At 44.6% G+C, this 6,471-nt stretch overlaps 1 protein-coding gene across 2 annotated transcripts in view; it reads left to right on the forward strand.

Annotated features, from left to right (window-relative positions):
• Nucleotides 1–2: 2 nt before the first annotated feature.
• The window catches only part of BCL2L13 (BCL2 like 13), a 92,988-nt gene continuing 86,519 nt past the window's right edge, over nt 3–6,471 (forward strand). The window contains exon 1 of one of the 2 annotated variants that reach the window (XR_002096929.1): nt 3–32. The gene's annotated coding sequence lies outside the window, so the exon portion shown is untranslated. The remainder of the gene's footprint in view (nt 33–6,471) is intronic. The other variant, XM_019515558.1, reaches the window with a different exon arrangement.

The following is a 6,471-nucleotide window of genomic DNA, read 5'->3' on the forward strand; positions in this document are numbered from 1 at the left end:
CCCCGCCCGCCCGCCTACCTCGCGACACTCAGGTGAGGGGAGGGGAGGGGACTGGGAAGGCGCCTCGCGCGCGGGCGTCCTCCCGGGGGGAGAGAGAGCAGAAGGGGCCGCCGGGGTGGCGGAACTCGGAGGGGGAGCCCCGCGCCCGTTGAACCGCCACTCCCTGCCGCGTGCCCTCGTGCTGCCCCCACGTGACTCCTGCGAGGGTGGAGGAGTCTTCAGGCCTCAGTCATGCAGCGGGCAGGGTCCTGGCCCCTCCCCAGCCCTTGGAGCACCCTTTGGGGCTTGGCACTATTAGGGCAGCCTTGCCTTGGGCCCTTGCCCCTGCCAAGGCAGTGGGCAGCAGGCAGCTGCTGGGCCAGGTGACACCTGAGTGTGGAGCCAGAGCTGCCTGTTGTGGACCTCCCAGCGCTCATGTGGCCGTGGGCATGTGGAGGCGCCAACCAGCAGGTGGGGGCTGCCCTCTGCCCCCTCCGCTGCCTCGGGTGCACTTGCCTCCTGCGAAGGCCTCTCCAGGCTTCTGGATCTCACCTGTTGCCCAAATGGCTCAGGGCGAGTTCCCAAAGCAACTCTGGTGCCAACTGGGAAGCCACTGTTTGAGCTGCCATATTAAGCCAGCTCTTGAGAGGCATGAATTACATTGCTGGCTGAATGAAAACTTGTTTTTTTTTTCTGACCGTGCTGCCCTGATGAGCTTGCGACAGCTTATCAAGGGTGACAGTGTGGGGCCAGAGCTGGAAAAGGTTGAGAGCCTGTGCATTACATTCATCCTGCTGGTGTTTTTCCTCCTTCAAAAAAACATCAAGAGCTTTGTTTATGGAATGATGAAATGAAGTGAACATTTTAACTAAAGCCACAGCCCAAAGGCGGGACTGCCATAGAGCCTTTTGCTCCTTTCTAGTATCTCAATCTATTAAGTGTCACTTGAAGGATAGTAATGGATGAAATATTGATTCATGTTTTCAGTACGAGCTGGGAAGTTTAAACTGAATTTTCTTAATGTCCTAGAAACAGTTAGCATATCTTAATGCCCATTCCAGGCAGTAAGTGGCAGTTCCTCAGAGGGGTGCGGTTACTTATTTTCTAACTTTTACATAAGTTGGTGCTATGGGGAGTCCTAGCAGAGGAATCAGATGTAGCAGTTGGTTTCTGAGAACAAGTTTAAACAAGTTCACACATGTAGTTTCGGTTCAGAATTTTTGTGCATTGCTTCTAGTTAAACTCAGAGCATTTTGCTACCTTGGTGTTTGTTCTGGTATGAGGTGTGATTTTTATGGGTGTTATATCTCCTGTAAAATTCACTGGGATCTGCTACTTGGTATGTAGAAATGCCATGTAAGTAAGTTTGTAAATTATGGGGAGGTGTCCAGTGTTATAAGTGAACTGAGAGTCAAACTAATTTCCAAATTTTATAAGGTCCCAGAATTGTGGAGTAGTTTAGAAATGTGCTGTCCTGCTGTGTTTTCACTGCAAGGTTAACTGCAGTTATCTGCTCTCCAGTTCACTTTCCTTGGCTAGCCTGGTTTAAGTGAGAATGGTCATGCTGTGGACTGTCACCCTAGCAGGAAAGAGTATTATATTTGCAGTATAGAGTGATTTTTATTAGCAGCTGATGACTTGCACCAATTTGAAGTGTAGCCTGTATCCCCTTGACAGGGCAGTCATCTCAAATAAGATGCAATACAGAAGTTATAACGAAGTATTTTCTCAATGAAGGCTGTCCCAAGAAAATTGAATGACACACTATAAGGATATATTAGCCTCTTTTATAATACTTTGTGAACATGGCAACAAATAACTGTATTTTGTTAGTTAAACTCTGAATGTGTACGGCAGATCTCTGACCCTAAATAGATACTAATGCATCTTGGTGCCATCTGGCATATTGTCTTTAAATGCAGAATTTTAATACAGTTGTATTTTCTCTTGTAAATTATGGATGGCAAATATGTAGCTGGAGGTGCACTAAGATGTCATCCCATAGTCAGGGGCTAAATTTTATCAGTCTCTTTACCAAAAGATTATAGCTATTACATTAGAGCGTAGCTTTTGTATTTCCTCATACTGTAATTGATGCATGACCCTGCTGTAGATTAGTGTGTGACAGGTTGCATGAGGAAATGTCAGTATGACTGGCCAGCCAACCTTGCCTTGCTGAGCCATTCAACCAACTTGAAACAGGTAAGAGGATTTTTTTCCTTTGGGCAGAAATGTGTTGTGGTAAGGATGAGGACACATTATCTTGAATAGATGTAGTGTTTTTTGAGGGATCCTGGGCATTCAAGAAATATGAGAGCCATTCACCATAATGAATTTAAGCCATTTATTTTGATAAAGAGTTGTTGTTCTTGTGTGACTCTCTTGCACCAACTTTCAACTTCTTCTCTTCGCTTTTAAGATATATGTTACTTATTACTCCCTTTGCTCTAGCAATGATGTCAGTTTTGATAAACCTTTTCTCTCTCCTCTAAGTGTATCTATGCCTTTTCTTCCTGTCTATGCAAGGAGTGCTCTCCCTCTGTCTTCTAAGTTGCTTGGCTTGTCTTTAAAAATCATTCCTGAAAACTGACCTTGTCTGAAATGCCTACTCTATAAAATCAATATTTTCTGTGTTCTTTGCTCCATAAAAAAAAAACTTAACTAAATCACCATGATTAAATTGAATAACTACATTATTGCATTGTAGGCCATTCTCCAGCAATGGCGAATGATTCTGAAATATCCCTATTCTCTGAAGGACTGAGCCTGTCAGTGAAAGCTCAAGATTTTTATTATTTTTTATGCAGCTGTTTATTCCATCCTCCATTCCAGTATTTGAGCATTTTCCAGGAATGTCTTAACATAATTAGACTCTTTCACTTGTAGCCTATTCTTTTTCTCATTACATATATGCTGTGCTCCACAAAAAGCCATGGGGAAACATTTTTAACTTTTATCTGAACAGCCTATGTCAGACCTGTGTAGCTGAACATACTGAAATATTTTTGAATTGGGTCTCAGTCTGATTCCAAACGCATGAAGTTACCTGTGTTTGCTTGGATTCTTGTTTTTTGTATGTCAGTAGATTCTTCCTCTTTCCTCTTTGTTGATCCAAATATTTAGTTTAAGGACAGTGCTTTGTTACTTGTTCAGAATTGCTTTTGGATAACGCATAGTATAGTGCTTCAGTATTGGAACTGTATTGAGCAAAGACTCCATAATTTGTTGAGGTACATTTGTTTGGTGGAGAGTGAAACCTTTCACGATAAGCATAAAAATGAAGTCCTAGGAATTGTTTGATGTTAAAAGAGCCTTGGGATCCTTAACTAAAAAAATACGGTTTATAGTTGGTGTCCTGGCCTAATTCAGTTAAGCATGTTTTTGCTTACTCCGTTTGCTTTGCAGCTTCAGTTTGTTGTGGTGTTTTTTTCATCTAATGTAATGTACCAGACTATAGCAGCATAGTGATTTGTACTGCTGCATCCCTAAAACAATGGAATTTTATTGGTGGATGAAGCATTATTTATAATTTTATCTATAAAGCACTTTCAGATGAAAGGTGCTATGTAAGTGTAAGAAAATTGCTGTGAGATGAAATATAACTGTTGACTCAAAAGCCATTAAACTTATATAGTTTGGTTACAATCAAGTGAGCAGCAGAGGAACCAGTTATCAAATATATCTTTTAAAGGATTTCAGGATATTATTAAGTACCCAAAAAGATGAATTGCATAGTTGAATCTAGAGGTGCACCAATATATTGGTTGCTTATCGGATCAGCACCGATTAAAAGGAAATGACGTTGACTATTGACTTTTTTTGCCGTTGTAGCTGATAACATTTTCCAATAATTATGCCTTCTGGCTAGGGCCCCAGATGCCTAGGTTCCCTCTTGCCTGTGGGGCTGAGGCCCCTCAATGCCTGGGTTCCCTCCTGTGACCTAGGGTGACCCCGGATTCATCCCCTCACTGCTGGGCTGGGCTGGAGTGGAGTGGAGCAACTGCTGTGGCGTCCCAGGCACTGGTGTGGCACAGACTACAGGCTGGGGCTGGGACAGGCACTGTAAAAGGTGCCAAATGCCACAAAGATGTGACTGGCCCAGCCCAACGTGACTTAACCCACAGTGCCTGGAGGTTTGTGTGCCAGGGCCTGGGGGCAGAGCCTGTCAGGGACCGAGGCAGCTGCTACCCTTTTCCACCCCCAGTGTGGAGCAGGGTCCTTCCCTGGCCCCTCAGCCCGTCTGGGTCCTGCCCTTTCCAATGCTGGATCCATTCAGTCTCCCATGTGAGACATGAGAGCTTACCCGGCCTCTGGCAGCACCAGGAGTGGAAGGGGCCCTTCCCTCGCTGGAGTCCAGCTCCCAGGACCTGGGTCCCAACTGTGAGGAAGGAATTGCCCGGTTTCTCCAGGCCTAGAATGATCCTGTGGCCTTGCCTTGGGCAGATGAAGGAGAGTGGGGAGCCTGACGCAGAGACCACCCAGCCCTGGGCAGCCAGAAAGGCTCACTCCTCTCCCCTCAGTCCTGCTGGGCAGGCTCGGGCAGCTGTTCTTGGGCTGGAGTTCAAGGGCATCATGCAGAAGAGCAAGGGCTGAAGGGCTCCACACAGCCAGTTGCAGGCACTGCTAGGCTAGCCCCACCTGCTGCAGCTGACACGGACATTTTTACATGTGCTCTCATGTCTCACATGGGAGACTCAAAGTGCCACTGCATCTCCTATATCAGCATCCCTACACTTAGAAGTGGTGGTGGGGGTGCTTGAACAAAAGCTATGTGTGTATGTGTGTGAGATAAATGTAAAACAAACATAGAAGTTTATTTATGTCAGTAGTTTAAAATGCCTGGCATTATTACTAAATATCGGTTATTGGATCGGCATCTGCCATACGGTTGATTAATAATTGGCTATTGGTATCAGCAAAGAAAATCTATATCAGTGCACCCCTTGTTGAATCCCCACTGGCTCTTCTCTTCTTGCAGCTTTTATAATTTAATGTATTTTTTCCAGATCACTCCATCTTAGAACAACTGGTGCCAGTTGTAGTGTTAGTGTTGCTTATTCTCCAGTCCATTTGTACCATCTAGCGACTTGTGTGCCTCTCCAATCATATGGAGTTACAGAACTTACTCCAAATGTCCCATTTGCACAGACACAGAGAATATTTTTTTAAGCATCATTTGCAAAGTGGATTGTACTTGTACCTGAAACCTATTTTCTATATTGATGACAGTGCTTTTTGGGAATAAATAGCTGGGAATCCTTAAAACCCAAGAGGTGCTTGATATTTCATAACATTTTATTCCTGTAATTCCCACTATATCTGCAGCATTAAATTTGCATTAGGTTTGTTACTAAAAGTAATGCTGTCATATTAATGTGCTAGAGTCCTTCAGAACCTATCAAATAGTTATATAGCTTCTTTATTCTTGGGGTTTATATTGGTTGCTCTCAATTTCAACGGCAATGTATACTACTGCTAGTTTGGAAATGACCATCTGAAATGATTGAGAACTTTTCAGCTTTGAAGTAGTTAACTTTTCCTCACTGTCTGCCTAACTCTCCAGTGGAAATAGTTGGCTGCTTTAAACTTTAAATAAATAAATAAATAAATAAAAATATGTCAATTAAGAATCTAAAACAAGAGTGTGAAAACTCATTTGATCTGTAGGCACTGACTTTTATTTTTGCTGGAGGTGGGTGGGGGGAAAAAATGGACATGTAGAAAGTTTTCTGCATTTCAGGTGACACCCCTCTTCCTGAGGGGGGGCAGGGCCCTTGGGCCCTCATGTACTCAGTATCCATGGTGAGGCTGGTCAGTGGGATGGATTAGGCCCATGGATCCCCTCCCCCATCATCTCTCCCAGCATACCTGATCCAGTGGCTGGCTGGAGTGGGCATATCATGCGGCATACATCCTAGAGCAGGTGCCATGTGTGGCACAGTCTGGCTGGGGTGGCTACCGTTCCAGTACTCATTCCACATGGTGCCTGGAGCAGCCACTGGATCAGCTGTACTAGGGGAATGAGATGAGGTCTGTGAGCCTAATCTGGTCTGCATACTGGCCCTGCACTAATGACTCGGGCAGCACTGGAGGCCAGATGGTAGAGCTCCATGGGCCAGCTCTGGCCCTTGGGCCGTATATTTAACACCTCTGACCTAAAACTTAAAAAGTTCTGTTTCAAACCGTTTTTTCCCCCTTCTCTTTCTTGCCTTTATTTGAGGTCTGATTCTTCTTTCTGGCCCTTCTTGGCTGTCTTATTTTGGCTCTTGACCTTCTGTTCTTTGCTGCTCTTCTCATCTGACTGCTTATAAAGGGAAATATATAAAAGTGCTAGGATAGGGGCGGGCAATTATTTTGGGTAGAGGGCTGCTTACTGAGTTTTGGCAAGCCATCAAGGGTCACGTGACAGGCAACCAGGGGCAGATAAATATTAATTTTCTAAACTTTTTTTAGGGGTCCTGCGGACCGGATAGAATGGCCTGGCGAGCCACA

This window comes from Gavialis gangeticus, unplaced genomic scaffold (genome assembly GCF_001723915.1).
Source record: "Gavialis gangeticus isolate Ggan-Ray unplaced genomic scaffold, GavGan_comp1, whole genome shotgun sequence".
In the NCBI taxonomy this organism is placed as follows: domain Eukaryota; kingdom Metazoa; phylum Chordata; order Crocodylia; family Gavialidae; genus Gavialis; species Gavialis gangeticus.